Here is a 22,682-nt window from a genome sequence, read left to right on the forward strand (position 1 = left end):
TACCTACACCCAGTTGTGGATTATTGCTTAAACAGTAATTTGAAGGCTGAATAGCTTATTATTTTAATAACATGAACACTTTGGGGATTGTTATTATGCGGAGCTCAACTCGCACTCCATTGTTACTGTATTTGTGTCAAGAGTGACTGTTGACTATATGAGTCTGTGATACTCTGAATATTCAATTATAAAATGCTGTGTATGTTCCACATTCTACTTTATCCATTATAATACACCCTATTTAATATCATAAATATAACCAAACATCACAAAATAATTATCTTAGCAGATTTTCATTATAATTACATTAGTTTGAGTAAAACTTCACTTAATAATTTTTCCGTTCTCAGTGTTTCATACAGATCATGAATACAGAAACTTGACTGATCATTAATTCATCTAGATGCTCCGTTGTTGATCTTATTACTAATGTTCCAGAAACATCTAGCCCTTCAAGTACTCTGCCTCTGTGTGACCACTGTCCTGTCCTCTACAAGTGGTCCTTTGAAACTTCAAAACTCTCTACACCAGATTAATCCCTCATGACCCTGACAAATAAATTAGTCTCAACTCATTGATTGTCCCTTTTATGTTCATGTACGGATCCCATGACTGCCATTTCTACCTTTTACAGTATTGTGTGTACTGTTCAAGAAAAAAATATTTCTTCTGAGAATTACAAAAATTGCAATTTCCAAAAAAAAAAAAAAAAAAAATCTGTAACTTTGGCTTCATTTGTCTAAGCTGTCAGAAAAATGAGCGCTGATAGATAAAAAGCATGGAAGTCTAACCCTCATTATAGTACTGCTCACAAGTAATGGAATATAGGAAAAATAGAAGGTTAGAGACAAAGTTAGTTATATTTTTTAGGAATTTATACTACACTCACAATTAGGTAATCTCCAAATATTCTGGTTTACAATTTTAGTACTTTTCAGTCTCTCTTGTTTAACATAAGCAGTCAATCTGCTGATCTTCACCTTGACTTTCTCAACAGTATACAGCAATCCATATACTCTCTTCCACTACAGCACTTCAGCACTCTGCAACCACCTCTTTTCTTTCATTTTCTGTATCCATACTTTCTGAAGTACAGTGCCAAATATACTTTGTAAACTCGTAGCATGCATTTTCATTTTTTTTCTCTTCCTCCCTCCCTCTCTCTCTCTACTTCACTACAACTATAGGTCCTCATAACTTAAAACATCCCCCAGAGTACCATTGGTCAAGGTTAACCTCTTCATGTTACCAAATGTCTCTGACAGCATATGCAGAATAACTAAAATTTTATTTATTGTATTTATTATACATTTGTTGACTGGGAGTGTCCGGTTGAGCTATTGCCCTTTTTCAGCAGAGGCCCGGGGAGAAAAGCTCCAAAGATATAAAATATAATAAAAATAGCAATAGAGATGCATTTCAATAAAAATTGCAATAGAGAATTTTGGTAGTTAAAATATGTAAGCTACACACGTGTATATTGTTGACATAAAACAGTACTATAAACAAAAAGAAGAATGTTAAAAAAGTAGAATAAGTTGTACGTTTTGGTTTAAAAAGAGAGTTCAGTAAATATATGGTTTTGTATACAGAGTAGCAGAAACTTAAAAGGTTACATAAAAATTTCAGGGAGCAGAGTATAGAAGAAGCTTTGGAGGTTGCATAGGATGAAGTAGTCAATCGTAAGTTTTAGTAAGTTAGTTTGACTGTACTATAAAAGGTAGGTAATAATCAGGGAAGGCGAGTACAATGGCAGGACTTTTGTTTTAAAGTGGTCTTTGGTTACTAGCTTAAATTGTTTAGGGTATCAGGGACCTTATTTCAAGTGGGAGTTTGTTCCATGCAGTAGAGGGATGGTAGCCATATAAGCTGCACCCTGTGTTGGATTTTGGTTTGTGGATTTTTAGTAGGTCTTTGGTTAAGCTTCGGAGAAGTCTGATAGGGGAGTAGTGAGAGATGAAAGTAGTTAGACTTGGGCAGAAGTCTAGCTGTTATAGGATGGAGTGCATGATTTGTAATTGAGATTGTAGGAACAGGTGAGGTAGTTCGGGCCAGTTCAGGTATTTTAAGGAGAGACAGTGGTGAGATTTGTGTGTGTGTTGAGCTGCAAATCTCGCTTTTTTGTGGTAGGTTGATTCTAATTTGGTAAGTGGGTTAGAGTTCAGATTTGTGAGTATATGGGAACAATAGGTTAAGCATAGTAGAAGGTAGGCATGGGGTAGGAATTTGTTGTTCCTGTTCAGTAGTCCTAGCTTTTGGTGTTTTTTATTTTTATTTATACAATTGTTAATGTGAAGATCGAATTCCAGTTTGTCATCAATGGTAATGCCAAGGAGTTTTGTGCTAGTTTTGACTTTTATAGGAGTATTGTTTAAGGACCTTATGGAGAGGGAAAGTTTAATGTAGTTTGCAGATTTGAGTAGAAAGAGTAGTAATTTTGTTTTCTTAAGGTTGAGGATGAGCTGATTATTAGTGAGTCATGTCTCTACTGAGTTGAAAGATGTCTGGGTATTTGTTAGGAGTTCTAAGGGGGAATTAGTAGTTATGACTGTAGAGTCCTTTGCATATTGGACAATGTTAAATTGAGGACCCGAGGAGTACAGTGAGTTGGTGAAGATATTAAAGAATAGAGGTCCAAGAATGGAACCTTCGGGAACAGCAGTTCTTACTGAGACAGGGGTAGATAATGCTGTGTCCCATCATACTGACTGCAGCCTATCAGAGATAGCTAGAGATTCATGCAACTGTATCAGGGGAGATGTTTAGGTCTGCAAGTTTACTAAGTAGCAGTGTGTGTGAGACCGTGTCAAACGCCTTAGAAAGGTCACTGAATAGGCAGGATGCAAGTCTGTGATCATGTTTAGCCAGGGCTAAGGTGCTGAGGAAAGATAATGTGGTTGAACCATGCTTGGGACAGAAGCCATGCTGTGTTGGAGTGAGACGTTTTTCTTGTAAGAGATAATGCGTAACTTGTTTGTGTATGCATTTCTCAAGGATTTTGGAGAGAGGGGAGAGGATAGTAATAGGTCTGAAATTCGATATTTCTGTAGAGTGGCCTCCTGTACGACTAGGAAGACTGTAAAACTGTTTCCAGATAGAAGGAACTTTAGACTCTGAGATGGAGCAATTGATTAGTATAGATACAGGCATAGCAAGGGAGTGTGCAGCAATCCGGAGAAAGTACGAAGGAATATTGTCTGCTGATCCAGAGCATGGCTTGAGCATTGAGAGTAGAGTTCTGATATAGTCAGTGTAGACAGGTTTGAGAGAGGAGTTTACTGAGATACTGACTGAGGGGTGTATAGGGAGGTTTGAAGTGTTATTGGAGAGGTTGGGGTTAAATAATTTGGAAATGGATTCGATAAAGTAGGTGTTGAAGGTATTGGCAGTTGCTACAGGTGATTTGTCAGGACGTAGGTTTGGTGAAGTTGGGTTACTTGGCTGTAGTATTTGTTTTATAGCATTCCAGAATATTTTTGGCTAAGATTTTAATATTTTGGGGGGATTATAATAAAAGTATTTTTTGTCTTGATTTTTTTGTCTGATTTTGAAGATGTTCATCGTGCATACAGCTGTAGTCATAACAGATGGGGTTCTCCTGCCATCAGGCGGGTCCTCGGTCGGCCGAATTCCAAAGTCTAGGTCCGGCGTCGGTTGTCGTCGCTTCTTCCCTGACGTCAGTGCGACAGGGGTATAAAAGAACCAGCCGACGCCATTTTCTTCAGTCTTTTTTGCCGTGCGGTGCCCGAAGCAGAAGCAGTTCGCAAGTGCCGGTCGGCCAGCTCCTGAAATTACGAAAATTTTGAAACCGAAGTCTTCTTTAAAGCTAAGTACCCCGTTGGGGAAACTTTTCTTGCCTCAGACCGATGTCAGACAAAGTTAACAATTGTATTTCTTGTGGGAAGCAAATACTGCATAAGGATTTCCATTCCCTCTGTATACCTTGTTTAGGCCCAGACCACGACGTCTCGGGCTGTCGCTTTTGTGCTACTTTCAATAAACGCACTATTAAGCGTCGGGCGGAGTTCGCCCAGCACTATTTTGGGAAAGCTTTTAACTATATAATGTCATCAGAGACTCCAACTCCCGTTTTTTCCCAAAAAACGCAATGACAAGGACCGACACGCGAGATCCGCGGCCTCCACCGACACCACGCCAAAACCGACTACACGTGGTCTGGTTCTCAGCGAGGCGCCTACGCAGCCCCTGACTACAGACAACGCTTCTCTGGTGGTGTCCTCTGTACCCGAGGCCGCAGGTTCTTCGGCCCACACCCCTACTACAGCTACCGAAACCACTGTTAGTGTTGAGCCTCATAATGTGGACAGGTCTACCTCCACCCATGGTGTCTTCAGACCTTCCTCTTCTTTTTCCATCAAGGCTTTTACTAAGTCTAAGTCAGCCGTGCAGTCCAAGAGACCTGCTACACAGGGCCCATCTCCAGGCCCCATGCCTAAAAAGCAGATGCTTAAAATGGCTGAGGATTTAATTACTCTTATCAGGGGTTCCCAACCCCCACCGGACAAAAGGCCCAGAGTGGAGGAAGAATCACCCTCTTCTGATCAGGGCTGCATTATTTCAGAGCACTCTGATGAACAGGAACATTCTTACTCCCCTTTTGAAGATTCTGATGCAGAGGAGTCCATTCCTTCTGTATCCCCCCCAGAGGATTACTCATTCGGGGAAACTTTGCATCCCTTGAGGGAACACTTCCACTGGGAAGGCCAAGATTATTCAGATTCCAAGAAAAGGCTTAGGGAATTTCTCTTGCTACCTCAGCACAGGCCTCTGGCGATACCTCCTGTCTTGGACATTCTAGATGATGTTTACTCGGAGGCCTGCCTTAACCCGGATTCCCTGCCTCCAGCCCCAGTCAAGCCTGATAGGTACTACAGGGTCCCTAACTCACACCAGTTTCTTTACAAAAGCCATGCTGCTGACCCAGAAACCATTTCTCAGGGCCCCAAGGGAATGAAGGCCTCTACTGCTAAAAATCCATTACCTTCCGAGAGAGACTCTAGATCCTTAGAAAGGTGGGGGAAAAAAGGTATATACCTCGGCTACTCTAGCCATGGGGGCCTTAAACTGTCAGTTCCATATGCTAAAATTTCAACAGTTTCTGTTATCACAATTGAAAAGTAAAATGTCACAACCTGAACAACCAGATTTGAAGGAGTTGCAGGATATGATGCATAGTGCAGAACAAGTGGGTAAGCACACCTTACAATGTGGTTATGATGCTCTAGAGGCCTCAAGTAGAGCTGCTGTTACAGGATCAGTCATACGTAGACAAGCCTGGCTCAGGGAACAAACCTTGCCTGATCATGTCAAAGCTAAATTATTAGATGGTCCTCTACAAAAGGATGTATTATTTGGTGCTAATGCTGAGGAGGTATTAAGGAAAATGGAGGAAAAAGCAAAATCTATGCAAACTGTTAAAGATTTTCTACAGGTACAACCACCACGTTTTAGTAGAAATTGGCCTTCAAAAAATTGGTCCTTTGCAGCCACAGACAGAGCCCAAAGAGGTAGATACAGGCGCCCAAGGGGCAGAGGGCAATCTCAAGGATCGTATAGAGGCAGACAATGGCAAACTCCAACACCAAGAGGTGGCGAAGACAGTTCACAGCAATTCAGAAAGCAAACCCAATGACTTTCCCCTTTGCATGCCAAGCAATGCTCAAATGTCAGCACCCTTAGGAGGAAAGCTGGCATTATTTTCAAAAAACTGGCATATTGTCACAAAAGACAAATGGATCCTGGACATTATAAACAGGGGCTACAGATTCCATTTTCATACCCTTCCAAAAATGAGAGGCATGCCGAACCTGCCACACAATCAAAGGGCAGAGGCTCAAAGACAAATTTCAAAGCTCATGGGCATGAAAGCTATTCAAGAGGTACCTACTCACGAACAAGGTCAAGGTTTTTATTCCAGACTATTCCTGGTGCCAAGGAAGGGAACAGATTGGAGACCTATTTTGGACTTATCCATCCTAAACACATTTTTACTCGTACCAAAATTCAAGATGCTCACTTTACAGCAGCTTCTTCCCATGCTGGGCAAGGAGTCTTGGCTGGTAACATTGGACCTCAAGGAGGCATACCTGCATGTCCCAATCAGACAGAAGCAGAAGATACCTCAGATTTTTTGCAGATTCAGTCCACTATCAATTCTCTGCATTGCCCTTTGGCTTATCTACTGCACCCAGAGTATTCATGAAATGCCTGGCATCAGTAATTGCCTACTGCAGACTTCAAGGGATACATATATACCCTTATTTGGACGACTGCCTGATCCAAGCGGACAGCAAACACATACTTCTGGAGCATCTGGCTTATGTAACAAGGTTATTGAATTCTCTGGGATACACAGTCAACAAAGAGAAATCCAGACTAACGCCATCTCAGAAAATAATTTTCCTGGGTGCCAACTTGGACACAAACACCCAGATGGCCTATCTTACGCCAGAGAAGCAGGGGCAACTAACTCAATACTTCAAGACACTAGCAAATTGCACCAGGCTGACTGCAAGGAAAATACTGCAGGCTCTGGGATTCATGGCATCTTACATTCTACTAATCCCATGTTCAAAGTTGCATATGAGGAAACTTCAATGGTACCTAAAAAATCTATGGTCTCAACACAGCCACAGTTTGGAAACAATAATACCACTAATTCCATGTCTTCAAAAGGAATTTCTATGGTGGGCTCAAGCATGCCAAACAAACACAGGTCTACCATTCTGCAAGCCTCAAGCAAATCAAGTCATCACAACAGACTCCTCGGACTACGCCTGGGGGGCGCACATGACAGACCGGTGCATTCAATGCAAATGGTCCCAAAAGGAAAAGCACCTTCACATCAATCAAAAGGAGATGCTAGCAGTAATAAATGCTATTATAGCTTTCAAAGACCTTCTGCATCCAGGTCAACTATTGATAAGGACAGACAACACCACAGTAATGTGGTACATAAACAAACAAGGAGGAACACATTCATACCCCCTATGCAGGCTGACCATGTCACTTTGGAACATGGCTCTGGAATTGCAAATCGAGCTTCAAGCACAGTACTTGCCAGGCATGGAAAACACGCTGGCAGACAACCTAAGCAGAAATATGACAGACCCACACAAATGGAAGTTGCATCCTCAAGTTTTTGCAGAGATAATTCAAGCATGGGGAAGGCCAGACATAGATCTCTTTGCCTCCCACAAAAATCATCAATTGACAAAATTCTGCTCAAGGACATTTCATCCGAAGGCCTGGAGAGTGGACGCTCTCTCTTTCTGTTGGGCAGCACTGACAGTTTATGCCTTTCCACCTCTTCCTTTATTGCCCAAAGTACTTTTAAAAACCAGAGCAGACAGACCAAAGATGATTCTGATTGCTCCAGACTGGCCAAGACAACACTGGTACCCACTCCTGAGGAGCCTGACGCTTTCCCCTCCATGGACCCTACCTCTAATGCCTCTTCTTCTGACTCAGCACAGCTACAAAACTCTTCACAGTCAGCTGAAAACACTCAATCTGGCTGCATGGAAGATTCCTTAACATTACAACAGACCCTACTCTCCAAGGAGGTGCAGGATGTCATTTTGGAGGCCAGAAGGCCATCTACTAGAAAAGCTTACGCCGCAAAATGGAAACGGTTTTGTGCTTGGAATGAGAAAAAGGGCCAGGATCCTGGAAAACTGAATTTACCTCAAATATTACAGTATCTAGCTGAGCTGCTAAGCAGTGGACTTTCATTCTCCTCCATCAAAATCCATGCCTCAGCCATTTCTGCAGAATACAACACTGATCCACCTTTATTCTCTCACCCCCTCTTAAGACAGTTCCTCAGAGGGGCTAAGAATATAAAACCTCCAAGGAAACAACCAATTCCTGCTTGGGACCTGAATTTTATTCTAGAAAAGTTAACCTTGCCTCCCTTTGAGCCAGCTGCCTCAACAGATTTGCAATATTTGTCCTGGAAAACAGCTTTCCTTCTGGCTATCACCTCAGCTCGTAGGGTCTCGGAACTACAAGCCTTCATGGCTTTGCAGCCTTTTATCATCTTCCATCAGGACAGAGTTTCCCTACGAACCAACCCATCCTTTATGCCAAAGGTGGTATCCAGGGTAGCTTTAAATCAGGCTATACACTTTACCTACCTTTTACCCTAACCTCCAAAACAAAGGGGAAAGGCTACTACATTCCTTGGACATCCACAGACAGCTGAGTTACTATTTGGACAGAACAAAGCCTTTCAGAAAATCAGAACAACTCTTTGTGTCCTATGCTGTAGAAGCTCAAGGGAAGCCAATTTCCAAACAGACAATTTCAAAATGGATAGCCCACTGCATACGCTTTTGTTACTCTTTTCATGGTAAATCTGTACCTGCAGGCATCAGATCCCACTCCACAAGGGCCACAACTACCTCTGCAGCCTTCCTCAGAGGAGTTCCTACCAAAGATATTTTGGAAGCAGCCACTTGGAGTTCTGTGCATACCTTCTCTAAGCACTACCACCTACCTTTATACTCCAAAACTAGAGCAGGCTTTGCCACTGCAGTTTTGCAGGGCATTCTGGCTCCTCCTAGTTCCACCTAGTGCCTACCACCCCTTTCGTAGCTTTGGGATTCTACCCATCTGTTATGACTGCAGCTGTATGCACGATGAACATAGTACAGTTTTGTACCTACCATAAATGTAGATGTTCGAGTGCTAATACAGCTGCAGTCCAGGTTTCCCTCCCTCCTTCCCCTCTTGGGACAGGCCTAGTGGCTAACACCTCCTCATACAACCTGATTGGGTTATTCTTTTATGGTGTATTTGCTTGCAACTACTGTTTTTTGATTATATTGCATTGCATTATTATATATATATATATATATATATATATATATATATATATATATATATATATAATTATGTATTGCCTTCCTTCTGGGGGCACCTGACATCTGGGGCAAGAAAGACTGAAGAAAATGGCGTCGGCTGGTTCTTTTATACCCCTGTTGTCAGGGAAGAAGCAACGACAACTGACACCGGACCTAGACTTTGGAATTCGGCCGACTGAGGACCCGCCTGATGGCAGGAGAACCCCATCTGTTATGACTGCAGCTGTATTAGCACTCTAACATCTACATTTATGGTAGGTACAAAACTGTACTTTCTTTATACTTTTAGATCAGCTGGAAGTCTGGTTTGTACCCATGTTTTCCATGTCCTATCTCTGGATTTCATAAGGGTATGGGTGGTTTTAGTTAGCCAGGGTGAAATGTTTGACTTTAATCAAACTTTTCTCAGTGAAAATTCTGGGGGAAATAAACTCTGCATCAGCAAATCATTGATTGCATTCAAATGTATGACTTCCTTACTGATAGGCAGCATGGCTTTTGAGCTGATGTAGCAGCATTACTTTATCCATTCCATTCCATTTTAAATAATGTCATTGCATGCATAGAAAAAGTCTCTTCACAGGATCATTTTTTTATTCTCTCAAAAGCATTTGACAATGTTAATTACAATCTGTTAATCCAGACATTAGCTACCTGTGGTTCCTCCGATAACATTTTTTTCATGAGTTAAAAAATGTATCTCTAACAAAACTTTTGTCATCACCTCTACTACAGGTACCCTTTTTAAAGGCATACACAAGGCACTTGGACCTCTCCTTCTCTCTCTCTTCACACATCTCCCAAATGCCCCCCCCCCCATCTACTCTATGCTGATGAAGTCATCTTAATTACCTCCCACATGCAATTTTTAATTCTTGGTAAAACATGTGCATCTGAATTTTTTTTCAGCCTATGAAATTGACATTTACAAAATAAGCTGAAAATTGATGTAAAACGTCTGTTATGTTACTTACATCCACAAAAAAAGGGGGAAAAAAAGCTTTCGAAGTCACCCACCTCTCATCTAAATATGTTTGATCTGAATGGTTTAAAACTGACTGATCTCATTACGTAACTCTATATAGGTATTCTTATTGAGAGACCGTCGCAATCCAACCCCGCATTGAAATTCAGTAGCGGAAGGTCCTTCAGCAATTAAAGTTCATACACAGGTTTTCCCGCCTATTAGCATAGGAAGCTGTAACAGCCATTGCCCTAAATGCTCTCATGTCTGGGTTTGAATACTGCCCCCCTGTCTTTACATACAGCTGCTACTCTGCTACAGAAAACTGAAAAAAGAATTCTTAGATTCATATAATTATCTCTTTCGAATGAACACCACTGCATTGTAGGTTTATAGGTTTCATAGGTTCATAGCAAGTACTAAGCTATCTTTCTTATGGGCCATTTTAAGCCTGTCCAATTTTCCTTTCTAAACTATGTCATGTATCTTATGTTAAGCAAACACCTTAACCATCATGTCATCCCAGCTGGCTCCCCATTAAGCAGAGAGCTTCTTTACTTTAATAACCTCAGTCTTAAAGCTTTTGCACCAGTCTTTCTGCTCACCATTTAAGCAAAGACTAAGATCCCACTCTACAGAACACTCATATAGGAGCCACAATGGTCTCCTTCTCCATAGACCCCCCCCTTTCATTTGCCCTTAAGTGCAAATTCATTCTCCAGACTTGCACCTTGTAACTGGAATGCTATGCCTGAAGAATTAAGACAGACTAACACTCCCAACACATTTCTGTAAACAACTCATAATATCTCTCTAAGCAGTCTGATTGCAATTGTTTAAGTAATAAATGATGACTAAATACTTCAGCCTGAACAGGATTGGGTACTTATTATATACTCAGTCTGAAATTTTATCAATCTTTGTTTATACTGCATTTGTATGTTAGTACTGCCTCATTCTATTCTGAATTTCATGTAAACTGCTTCCACGTCTGTATTTGTGTGCATGCTATGTATTCCTTTGCTGTAAATTCAATTTTTATTTTGTTTGTCTAATGCATTGTACCTGTACTTGTTAATATTAGTAGTAGACTAAGAAAATGCCTTACAGATCCATAGCATGGTGTTAGTGTATTACTTCACTGCTCTGATACTTAATCCTTTGCTCTGATACTTAATCCTTTTGAAGGTATTGAAAGGGTTAAAAACATCTCTTTAGGTAGTGAAACAATGGTGGATACTCAGATGAGAGCAACAAACTGTTTTATGAATCCCATTCCATGGCTGTCCTTTCATGGTTAATGGTAGGTGACTGTTGGAGGGGTGTGTAGCTCATCTAAACTCTCTTAAGGTTCTCAGACCTGAGGGCTGGGCTTCTCACCCTTGGGGGCATGTTTGCTTGCCACCTTTGTTAGGACTTAGTATTTGGGGCCTTTTGGGGCCTTTTGGGACAGGGAGCACATATCCATTCCTTGTTGCAGAGACCTTTCATGTTGTTGTTGTGTCTTTCGGCTTCCCGGTTAGGGGTCGCCACAGAGGAACTCCGGTCCGCTAGTGATTGGCAGTAGATTTTTATGTGCCGAGTTGCCAGCTCTGACGCACAACCTTCAACGAAAGTACGCCCATTCACGCACGTCTCCACACAGAAAATGCTCTAGCTGAGAATCGAACGGGACATCTTACTGTGAGGCCATAATGCTATCGCAGCACCACCGCCGCAGCACAGAGAGCTTTCATGCGTCCATTGTTTTTGCTGTTGAGCTTGGCTGCTGAAGCAGGCCTTATTTCTCTGGATAGGAACATATTGGAAGTCATTTGGAGCTGTCTGTCCAGTCTTTTTAAGAGGGTAGCATTGCCAGGGATGGTATCAGGACTGTTTCTTCAGAGATATGGCATGCTTTGGAGCAGTCATTGAGTCACTGGAGGGATTACAACCTTCCTGTTCTTTTACTTGTAACAGTGAGGTTAGAAGGGTGGGATGTGATGATATCCTTTTTACTTGCAGAGAAGGGGTTCCAATCCTCCTGATTCCAGTTTATTATAAACTTCAGAGATATAGTCTGTTGCTTTGCTTGGCTCCCTCCGGAAGCCAGATCCAGCGTGAATTCACTCTGTTGCTCTGAGGTTATTCTAGTAACTTCGGTTTCATGTGAATGCACATCTGTTCTGTAGTACCTTGTTCCACTGCAGTCCGTTTCCCTTGGGTATCTTTGCCATTCTGTAGGCCTGTAGCTTGATTTTTACCATCATTATTGTTCTTGGGCAGTGTTCTTTTGATTCTTTGTAGAGTGCAGGTCTGAGATTTATCTCCACCTTTTGTGAGTGCTGCTTTTTCCCATTTTTGTTGATGGTCTTGCACTTTAATAGTCTGGCTTACCTGTTTGCTGTTGGCTTGGTGGTACTGGAGTTTATTTGTGAGATAATTTCCCTTCCATGTGGTTTTGCCACTCCTTAGGTTTGCTAATGCTTTGGGTTTGCAAGAATTGGAATCTTCCCCACTTCTGGGGTTTGTTCCTGAGACAGTTCTCAGTTTTCTCTTAGGGGTGATATGGGCTTGGATACAAGATGAGCCCTTTACTACCTGGAGTGATGTGCCTTCCTGCGGAAGAATCCCTGGCCGTCAAGCTGGTATGCTTGCTGGAGATGCGACTCATATGCCTGGGCTCCCATTTGGCAGTTTCACTGTTTTCTCTTTTGACATCTATGTTGTTCTCCATAACACTGATCAATTCAGTGTTGTCTTTGGCTGAGTCCAAGCATCCTCTGTAGGAGTGGATGCCTCCAGTGCTTGCTTGGTCTTCCTTGGCAATCTGTCATGGTCCCTTGTGCCTGAGGTTCTTCTTTTTCCAGGAATTATGATCCTGTCTGTGCCACCTGAGGTCATGCTTATGTTTCCAACAGGACTTGGCCAACTTGGATAGTTATGGTATAGTTCTCTGTCTACTTGTAGTGTAATGAATGGCTCAGCATTTGAAATTCATCCCGACCATAGAGTTTTAAAGAAAAGCTGTTTATTAGATATGTAACATAAATTCTTTATCGTTTGTACTAAATGGACCCTCCTTGATGAGAAGTACTAATGTGTCCCCTTAGTTGGGTGGTTCTTCCAGCTAGCATTTGTTGTTAGAGCTCCCTATAGCTCAGGCAGATGTATTCTTTTATATAAGTTTACTAGCAGTGAAAGGTGTCCGATCATCATTTCTTGATTTTTGATTTGCAGGAATGTACTCATTAAAGGCTAGGGGTTGAACTGGTAGGCATTGGAGATGAACATACATACGTAATCATTGCTTGACTTCACAGCATATGTCTCATTGGCAGTATGTCATTCATTGACTGTTGGGGACTACTTCCTTTATGAATGATCAGTACATGGTTGATGGAAAAAAATAAGGCTTAATCTCAACAGATTGAGAACACTGTTCCCTGAAAAAACACCTGCAAATTCCCATGTAAGTAATTTTGCAGGGGAAAAACCCCATAATCGCCACCCTATATGTATTAACTTAGCAGTTACACAGCCTGGTGGAAAGGAGAAACTCTACAATTAAAGCACATGCAATATGGTGAGTTCTAAAGTACCCAAGTCACTGGGTTATGATCTGTGGTAAAGATGATTTCAGACAGATAAGCTTGGGCATTTAAAACCTAATTAAATTACCCTGGGGCATCTATAGGGAAGCATTGGGAATTTCCTGGATGATGCTGATTAGTGGAGATTATAAACCCAACCATAGCCCCTGTCAAGAAGATTCCTGATTGTAGATAACTGGTACAGTAATAATGCATTAATTTGTTAAATTCTTGTTTTTGAGGCAAAGGATATTAGACCTCACCCTCAGAGTTCCAGCAATGTCAGTTGGTGCCTTAGGCACTGCTTCTGCTTTGCAATCCATAGCTTCCATGACTGAAGCTGAGAAATTAAAATAAAAAAAAAAAAAAAAAAAAAAAAAATTTCCTCTCAAAGTTGAGTAGCAAAATTAATTATTTTTCTGCAGAATAACTCTATGCTGTATTAGACACCTTTGCTGCACTGTTGTATGTATTTGCTACATTTCAATGACCATCTGTCATTTAAAACAAGTCTTCACGATAAGCGAGAACTGTTATATATCTATGTAATAGACTGTTGCTACTGTAACTGTACTACCCCCCACTAACTTGACTGACTGTCATTTAAGCAGCTGCAATCGGGACTGCTTTAACGATTAACACCACTGTTTGCAGGAACTAGCAGTGCCAACAGTGCCCCATAACAGCTTAAATCTGTGACATCCTTCCCATTCACCACACCTCCTCCTGCCATGCTCACCCTGGTGAACCCCTCTTCTCTGGAGACCAACTCTTGAAGTCAACACTGCCCTTTATTGTGGGTTCTCTGCCTTCTTAGACGCATCTTTCAGTATCAGAGCAAAAACAATGAAAAGCGCTTTGTCATCTTACCCATAGCATCAGTTTTGAAACTGATTATTTACACAGTCTGGTTTATGCTTAGTCTCCATCCAGAATAGCTGCCCTCTACATGCCCTTGATGAAATGAAATGACAACCAGTCATCTCAAGGCAGACTGCACTGTGAAACACTTCAATTCAATGCAGATTTCTGAGACCACAACAGCTTTATACTTTATCATTCTGTAAGGCGTCTGCAGCTTTGGACAGGATAGTAAAGTGTGCATTCCTCTGCACTTTGTTTCTTTTAGTTGTTTATCTTGCCTCTTGAGATTCAAGTCCTCCATGCAGGACTAATCACTGGAAGAGCTGACTGACTTCCTTGATATCTGAGATCATGGAGGTCCAGAAAAGACCCTTACCATTGTTTCTGTGGTGAGCTTTCATGTAGTTACTGCAGCTGTTTTGAAGCTTTGGCTAGGGTAACAAGAATGTTCCTGTGTGGGATGATGTAGCTCAGTGCTTTTACCTGGAAAGATGGTCTCAAGTAGCTTTTATGGATGCTTCCTTCGATAGTGATGTTTTGTTTGGTCAGGACTTTTGGCATCTAGTTGAAGACTTCAGGGAAAAGAAAACAAGTGCTCTGATGTTGTCAGTCTTCATCTGTTCTTGACTTCTGGGTTACGGTTCTGATCCTCTGAACCCATCTGACTGTTGTATAGCTCGTGTCTGCCAAAAATCTCTCAGACGAATAGTCTACCCAACAGTGCCTCTCTACCTTACCTCAGATCTCGTTTGCCGCTCTTACAGCAAAATGCATCAGCCGACTCCTCTCTCATAGCTAAGTAAAATATTATTGTTTTTCTGTAATCTCTGTCATTAGCTTTCTGTCTTATAGCTCTGCAGTTTTCGTACTTTAGTCTACCGTCTAGACACTTAGTATATTTCCCATCCTTTTACCGTTGGTGTGGCTAACTATCATCGTTGGTAGTTCCCTTGCCCCCTCTCCTTCTTAATGTGGTGTGAGTGGTTTCCTTTTGCTACTGTTTCTTTCATCTTCCTTTTCTGCCTCTCCTAGCCTTTTTTTATGTTGACAGCAGATAAATCTAAAGTTACCACAACTAGTTTCAAACAGTGTAAAGTGTGTGGCAGGAAAATGCCAAACTCTGATGGACATGAATGTTGCGTGTACTATTTTAGTGCATCCCATTTGAATATTGAGTTCCCTGTCTGACAGGGTTTCAGTAATAGAGCCTTGGCAGAGGGTAGAAACCAGCTTATCCTCAGAGGGCTTCTTAAAGCCCCTTTCAAAGAAACCTTGTCCAAGGCTGACAAGTCATCTCCAGCCTCTGGTACAAAAACTACTCATTTGGTGCTGACATCTCCTTCAGCACAGACACAAAAGAAGCATAAGCATTCCACTGCAGGTTCCTGTTCGGCACCAAAATCTAAGGTTCCGAGGCTTTCAGAACAGAGTGACTCTTCGGCACCAACCCCCTTACTGGTGCCTACGACACAGACCCACGACTTCCATACAGGCTACGACACCAACTACTACTGCTTTGGCTACGGTTTCAACAGCGGCACTGATTCCCACTGCTGCCACAATGGCGCTGATATCTACTTTGGCCCCGCAGACTGTGCCAAAGGCAGATGTTCCAATTCAACCCAGGACTACTTATTCTTCATCTATTGACCCTTGTTTGAGGGCAGTTCCGCAGTCCCTTTTTAGAGAGGCCCTTCTGGCTTGTCTGTTTGCTCCACCAGGAGTCTTTCGGAAGTTGATACAGTGAGGTTGGTGGATCAGATTTTGACAGCTAGGGGTCTTCCCCCATCTTCTCAGCCCCCTCTCTCAGTACAGGGGGTTTCTCTCCTAAGACCCCTTCTTACTCTCCTCCTCTGACCCTCCTGACAGGCTTTAGAACAATCATCTCTAACCACAGGTTCCAATGAGCTCCGCACTGACAATTGCCTTTGATACTGGGTGTGGTTCTGACTCCTTTGGTGCCTTCGGGACCTGGTCTTCGCTATTAAATCCGAGGGGTTCAAGTCTGCTCCAGTTTTTTCTTTGGAGTTGACCTTACCTTTTCGGACTGTGCCTACAGAGGATGCGTCCTTGGTTCCAGCTTGTCAGGTTGGGTCTCTCTCGACAGGGTGAGGCCCCAGTTCCGAGTTTTTGTCTCTGTTCTAGGCTTCTATTCCTCCTCAGGGGGGCCTGCCTTTCAAGCTATGGAAAGAATTTTGGCCGCAGCTTCATCTCAGGTGGCTCCTAAGTTACCGGAGTCCCACCTCTTGACCACTGCTTTACCGGAGCTAGTACCAACCTCCACCCCCTGGACAGCAAGCTCCAAGGTTGCAAGAGTTACCTGCCAAAGGTCTACCCTCTTCCAAATCCTCTTCAGATGCACCCACTGAAGGGCCTCCTCAGAAGAAATTGTGTAAGAAGAAACTCTTGATTCACCTGAAGAATCCGTCATGGAGGACACGTTTTTTGATAAGGGGGAGGGTTCCCCAGGTCACCCCCGGAAAACGTCTCCTTTGTAGACATTCTTAAAATACTAAAAAAGAGGGGTGATTGGAAGCTCAAAGACCCTTCTTCTGAGGAGTCTCTGTACTTATATGCCTTTTGGAACTCACCAGTTTACCTCCTGGGTGACCCTGTCTGCTGACTATCTAATTAAATTGATCGCTCAGTGGGCCTGGAAAACTACTGAGACTATAGAACCTATCCCACAGAGAACTGATGAAATTCTTTCCGCTCCTAAGGATCATCCTCACTGGACAAAGGCTTAGTTGATGGCATGGTGGTAGCAGCTGCCATCAAAAAAGAACTGGCTGAGGAAAAGTTCTACTGTACATCCCCCCTAACCAAGAGTCCAGGGTAATGGGCAGGTTTGGGAAGCGGATATACGCATCATCAACCTTCTCCATCAGGTCTTATAATTTCTTGGCACACTTCACTAGGCTTCAAAGGGATCTAGTCAAGGAGCTGTCAGATACCCTGGCGGGAGCAGTAGCTGAGGGGGTCCAGGAAAAAGTGGCCTCCCAGTTAGCTACCTTGGAGTCTATTTTGAACTCGCCCATGAGGCTCATTGCACATGCAGCTGAAGGGGTGACCAGGTCAGCAGGTTCAGATTCGACGACAGTCTTGGATGCGCATGTGTGAGTTTGTGGAACCATTCAAGTCTTCCTTCCTCAATGCTTCCTTTGACTAATTCTTATTGTCTGGCCCTAAAGTTAAGGAAATTTTATCCAGACGTGAGAAAGATGGAAGGACTGTTTGCTGTGGGTGTACATTTTTCTGCTCCTCAACGATCCTATTCCAGGAATCAGAGTGAGAAAATGTGGTTCAAAGTCTCAGAAAATTTTCCAGGACACACATGGTACTGACTTCCCTTGGGGCTGAGGGGGGGATTACAATGGAAAACGTCATCCCAGAGGCAGGGGAGGTCGGCAGAACCAGGATTTCAGAGAGTCTTTCAATGGTCAACCCTACCTGCACTTCTGAAATGAGGCCTGATTGCATGCCTCTGGAAGCAGTCTGGGGAAGATTCTCCATGCATCCAACAGCCTGGCGACACAAACTACCAATGCCTGGGTGCTAAGAATTATTTCCAGAGTTTATTTAATACCCCTTCACCCTTTATCCAAGGACCCTTACAAAACTCCCCGACTTCCATTCAGAGGGACCAAGCAACATTAGAAATACAAAAGCTGCTAGAAGAGAGAGTCATCCAAGAAGTCCCACCAGACCAATTAGGATCCAGATTTACTCAAAGTACTTTTTAGTGCCAGAAAAGACAGGGGACTGGAGACCAATTTTGGATCTTAGCATTCTAAACAGATTTGTCCAGTCAAAATTCTGGATGATCATGGTTCAGTCATTACTCCCCTTTCTAGAAGAAAACTATTGGATGTGCTCTATTGACTTTCAAGATGTATATTACCACCTAAAAATGGACAGGAGGCAGCCGCCATCAATTCAGGGTGCTGCCCTTTGGTCTCACCACAGCTCTCAGTGTGTTCAAATGTATGGCAGCAGTAACAGCACACTTGAGGCTGCACGGATTCCAAGTGTTTCCATACCTAGACTACTGGCTCTTCACTGATTCCACCAGGTGTCTACTTCTTCAAATGACAGATTTCATTTTGAAACTTATCTCAGCAGTTGGGTATCATGGGTCAGTCTTGCAAAGTCTCACCTTATCCCTTCTCAGGATATGGAGTTTATTGGAGCATGTCTCAACACTCTGTCTTGTGTGGCCTCTCTACCCCACCACAGATTGCAGAAAATACAATCTGAGATTCAGCCTATTCTTTGCTCAAGCAAGATACTGGCACAACTAGTACTTCAAGCATTAGGTTCCATGGCAGCAATGATCACTCTAGTCCCATTAGCAAGATTTTGCATGAGACTTCTTCAATGGCTTCTTGCAAACCAGTGGTCAGTTCTAACCCATCGTCTGAATCGCCCAGTTTTTTTAACCAGATGATTCAAAGACCTATCCTGGTGGATGCAGTCCAAACAGATTCTTCTAGGCCATCCCTTTGTCCCTCCTCAGCCCAAGACCATAGTGACCATTGATGCTTCCCAGATGGTGGGGTGGGCATTATTTGGGGAAGACAGTCCAAGGCACTTTGTTCCCTTTAGTCAAATGAGTAAAACAGCCAAGGTGAACAATCAGTGGAATGCTGACTGTTGGAGGTAAGTTAATTGAAGGTAGGTATAGAATGAATAAGTAGAGTGGGAGAATTTAAAGGAGGAAAGTGGGTAATTACAGCAAAACAGGGTTGTATTTAAAGGAGGAAAGTGAGTAATTACAGCAAACAGGGTTGTATGAAAGGACGATAGTAGGAAGGTATAGACAGCAGACCGTAGAATAAGTATTTTCTGGGATGGTGGGATAGAAAAAAGATAGGGACTGGGAAAAGGTGCCACCTAGTGGACAGTCTTGTATATTACAGCATAGTAGTTTCTGGGGAAGGCTGGACTAGGGCTAGAAAGACTATCTATTTGGCATGGGGAGGTAGTAGTAAAGGAAGAGAGGGACTATACTTTGACTACAGGATACGGGGGGGTGGGTATGGCTGCTGGCTGACCAGGCAGAGAAGCTTACAATTGCCAACAACAAGGAATAAGCAACCTACAAATTAGCTTTAAAGTCAGTATGAGGATAACACATACTCTCTTCTTTCTTTTCTTGGAAGAGCACAGGGGTACACTTTATAGGGTGATATTACAGCTGGTAGGTTAGGATGAGTCCTTAGTTGCCTGGTGTGTTCTTATCTCCTAGTGGAGGGTAGGCAAGCTGGAGAGCTGAGAGCAGTTCTAAAACAAGACAGCAACAGAGAGAAAGGAGAAACAAAAATCCTTATTAAGTTAGTTCACAGAAAATGCTTAAGCAAATACTTAATCGGCCACATATAAACCTTCATCCCACAACGCTGGCTATAGTACAGGGAAAGGTAACATACTGCATTTAAACTGCCATTCAACAATTTCAGACACTGTGGTATAATTAACTACTGGTATGGGCTGTATCTATCTTGGGTACCGCTATATATTCAAAACACAGCTAAAATAACTCACTGAATGCGACAGAGCCAAATATAATTGCAGTAAAGGTACATTTATATTCAGTTTGGTACATTTAAATAGTAAATACAGTGTAAAAAGTTCATAATATACAACAGGCTCTAGTATGATTGCTTTTAGTCAATTTATATATGTGTTTAGAACAGTCTTATCAGTTAAGTATTTATCCGGCTATCAGCTAGTTGCGATCATATTTCATGGTCCTAACTTAAGGAAAGACGCCTGCTAATGCAATATTATAACACATATAATCCTGAAGATTGAAGGAAATGCTTACTAAAAATGTCTAAAGCATTACAGAACACCTAGTATCCCATGCCGTTTACCTGTCTAGTGGAGCTAAGTTAATTAGTATAACACACTACGCATTTGCAGAGACCTAGGCAGTCTGGAAGCTGCTCCATGTGTATGATTAAAGTATATACATTGTTTGGTAGTCGTGCTTACTTTGCAGACGATAAACAAAAAAAAGCTTACTCCTTTGTCCGCTCTTAATGCCAGGAGTGCAAGCAGTTATAAATATAATCTAATTATGGTTACGCCTATGCAGGCAATAAAATAAATATTACTTCCTTCTAGATCCCCATGTACTGTCAGAAGCGCATTTAATATGTTCTGATTGTGGTAACGGTTATAAGGTTGCAACACCACTACTTTTGAGTGCCGCAGAGCAAGAAAAAGCCCAATTCCTTCTTGCTTAGTAGCAGAGTTAAGCTCCCGCCACTACTTATGAGAACCGCGGAACAAGAACAAGCTAAAATACTTCTTGCTTAGTTGCAAAGTTGAGTTCACGTTTGTTACCAGGGTGACTTATAGCACCCCCAATTAGATACAGTGTACGCAAGTGGTCAACGGGTACTAGACTAAATCTAGTCATAAATTAGTATATCCCTAGGGACTAGGCATCAAGACTAATATTAATAAATCAGTATATAACAAGTTAACTCAAATCTATCAGCAGTCGTTCAGGGCTATCTAAATTTCCCTAGCGCAACTGCACGTGGAAAACGTTGCTACAGCTGCTTTTGGAAGGTTAAACGCCAGCCAGCACAGTAATGGTTATAACAGCATAGCAGTACGTACGATGTGTGCAAAAATGGCTGAACCAGAATACTACCAATATTAACAATCAAAAAAACAGTCACTTACATAGGATGAGAAGCATAGGGGCCAGGAGCACACAGCAGTCAAGGGATAACCTAGGTAGTAAAGATGGCGCCAGGAGGGGCAGGTAGTACATATAGGATTTGAGAGGATATGAGGTAGATGGGGGAGGGGGGAAAGTGGAAAAGCAGGTAAAAACTAGGAGGGGCTAGGGAAGAGAAAAATGGGAGAAAGGGAAAGGGGTCAGTTATCTAGGAATAAGAGGAGGGTAGGGAAAGGAGGAGACAGTGCAGTGTAATAAAAGCAGGGAGTTATAAGGTGATGGAAAAGAAAGTGGTAATTAGGTTAGAAGTATGAGGTATTCACAGGACACAATATGTGAGTAGAGACAAGTGAGTAAACAGCCAAGGTGAACAATCAATGGAATGCTGACTGTTGGAGGTAAGTTAATTTAAGGTAGGTATAGAATGAATAAGAAGTAGAGTGGGAGAATTTAAAGGAGGAAAGTGGGTAATTACAGCAAAACAGGGTTGTATTTAAAGGAGGAAAGTGGGTAATTACAGCAAAACAGGGTTGTATGAAAGGACGATAGTAGGAAGGTATAGACAGCAGACAGTAGAATAAGTATTTTCTGGGATGGTGGGATAGAAAAAAGATAGGGACTGGGAAAAGGTGCCTCCTAGTGGACAGTCAAATGTATTACAGCAGTAGTAGTTTCTGGGGAAGGCTGGACTAGGGCTAGAAAGAGGTAGTGGTAAAGGAAGAGAGGGACTATACTTTGACTACAGGATACGGTGGGGGGGTATGGCTGCTGGCTGACCAGGCAGAAAAGCTTACAATTACCAACAACAAGGAATAAGCAACCTAGAAATTAGCTTTAACGTCAGTATGAGGAAAACACATACTCTCTTCTTTTTTTCTTGGAAGAGCACGGGGGTACACTTATAGGGTGATGTTACAGCTGGTAGGTTAGGATGGGTCCTTAGTTGCCTGGTGGGTTCTTCTCTCCTAGTGGAGGGTAGGCAAGCTAGAGAAAAAGGATGAGAAGCACAGGGGCCAGGATCACACAGCAGCCAAGTGGACAACAATGATGGTAATGATGTGAACCAGCTTATTAACCTCGCACAGTATGTTTTTACTGAAAGTGAATTCAAATTGTTAAACAAGGGTTTGGGGTATTTGCCTTCATTTTGTGTGTCACATTTTGATGCAATAAAAGATGTCAAGTATTTTTGTAGAAATATGAATCTGAAATATTTTATTGCCCATCAGCATGATGACAATACTGCTGGGGAGAGAGGGGGGGGGGGGCTTTTCTGTTTCAGAAAATCTGATTTTCAGCCTTTGTATTGTAGTACTGTTAAAACTTTTGAACAGCTTGTTATACAGGAACTACAAGTTAATCAGGCTCAGATCTTTAGTCACTTTTCCCATAACCTTACATTGGATGAACGTCAGGCCTTAGAATCTCTTGTCAATAACCCCAATATAGTAGTGGTAGGGGCTGACAAAGGTGGGGCGGTGGTTATCTGGGATAAAGTACAGTATGAAATGGAAGCCCTGAAACAGCTTAATGACCATATTTCTTATTGTCCTTTACATGTGGACCCTACTGGTGGGTTTAAGTCAGTTATTGATAATTTTTTATTGGATGCCAAGGAACAGGGGATTATAAATGCTGATTTAGTTATGCAATTGATTTTAAATTTGCCCCGATTTATTCCTGACCATGGGTATTTG

At 42.3% G+C, this 22,682-nt stretch overlaps 1 protein-coding gene across 1 annotated transcript in view; it reads left to right on the top strand.

Moving 5' to 3' along the window:
* Positions 1-22,682, top strand: part of LOC122787760 (breast cancer type 1 susceptibility protein homolog) — a gene marked incomplete in the record, with an annotated part of 959,769 nt that overhangs the window by 173,515 nt on the left and 763,572 nt on the right.

The sequence above is a fragment of the Protopterus annectens genome, chromosome 13.part0 (assembly GCF_019279795.1).
Source record: "Protopterus annectens isolate FY-2018-M chromosome 13.part0, PAN1.0, whole genome shotgun sequence".
NCBI lineage: Eukaryota > Metazoa > Chordata > Ceratodontiformes > Protopteridae > Protopterus > Protopterus annectens.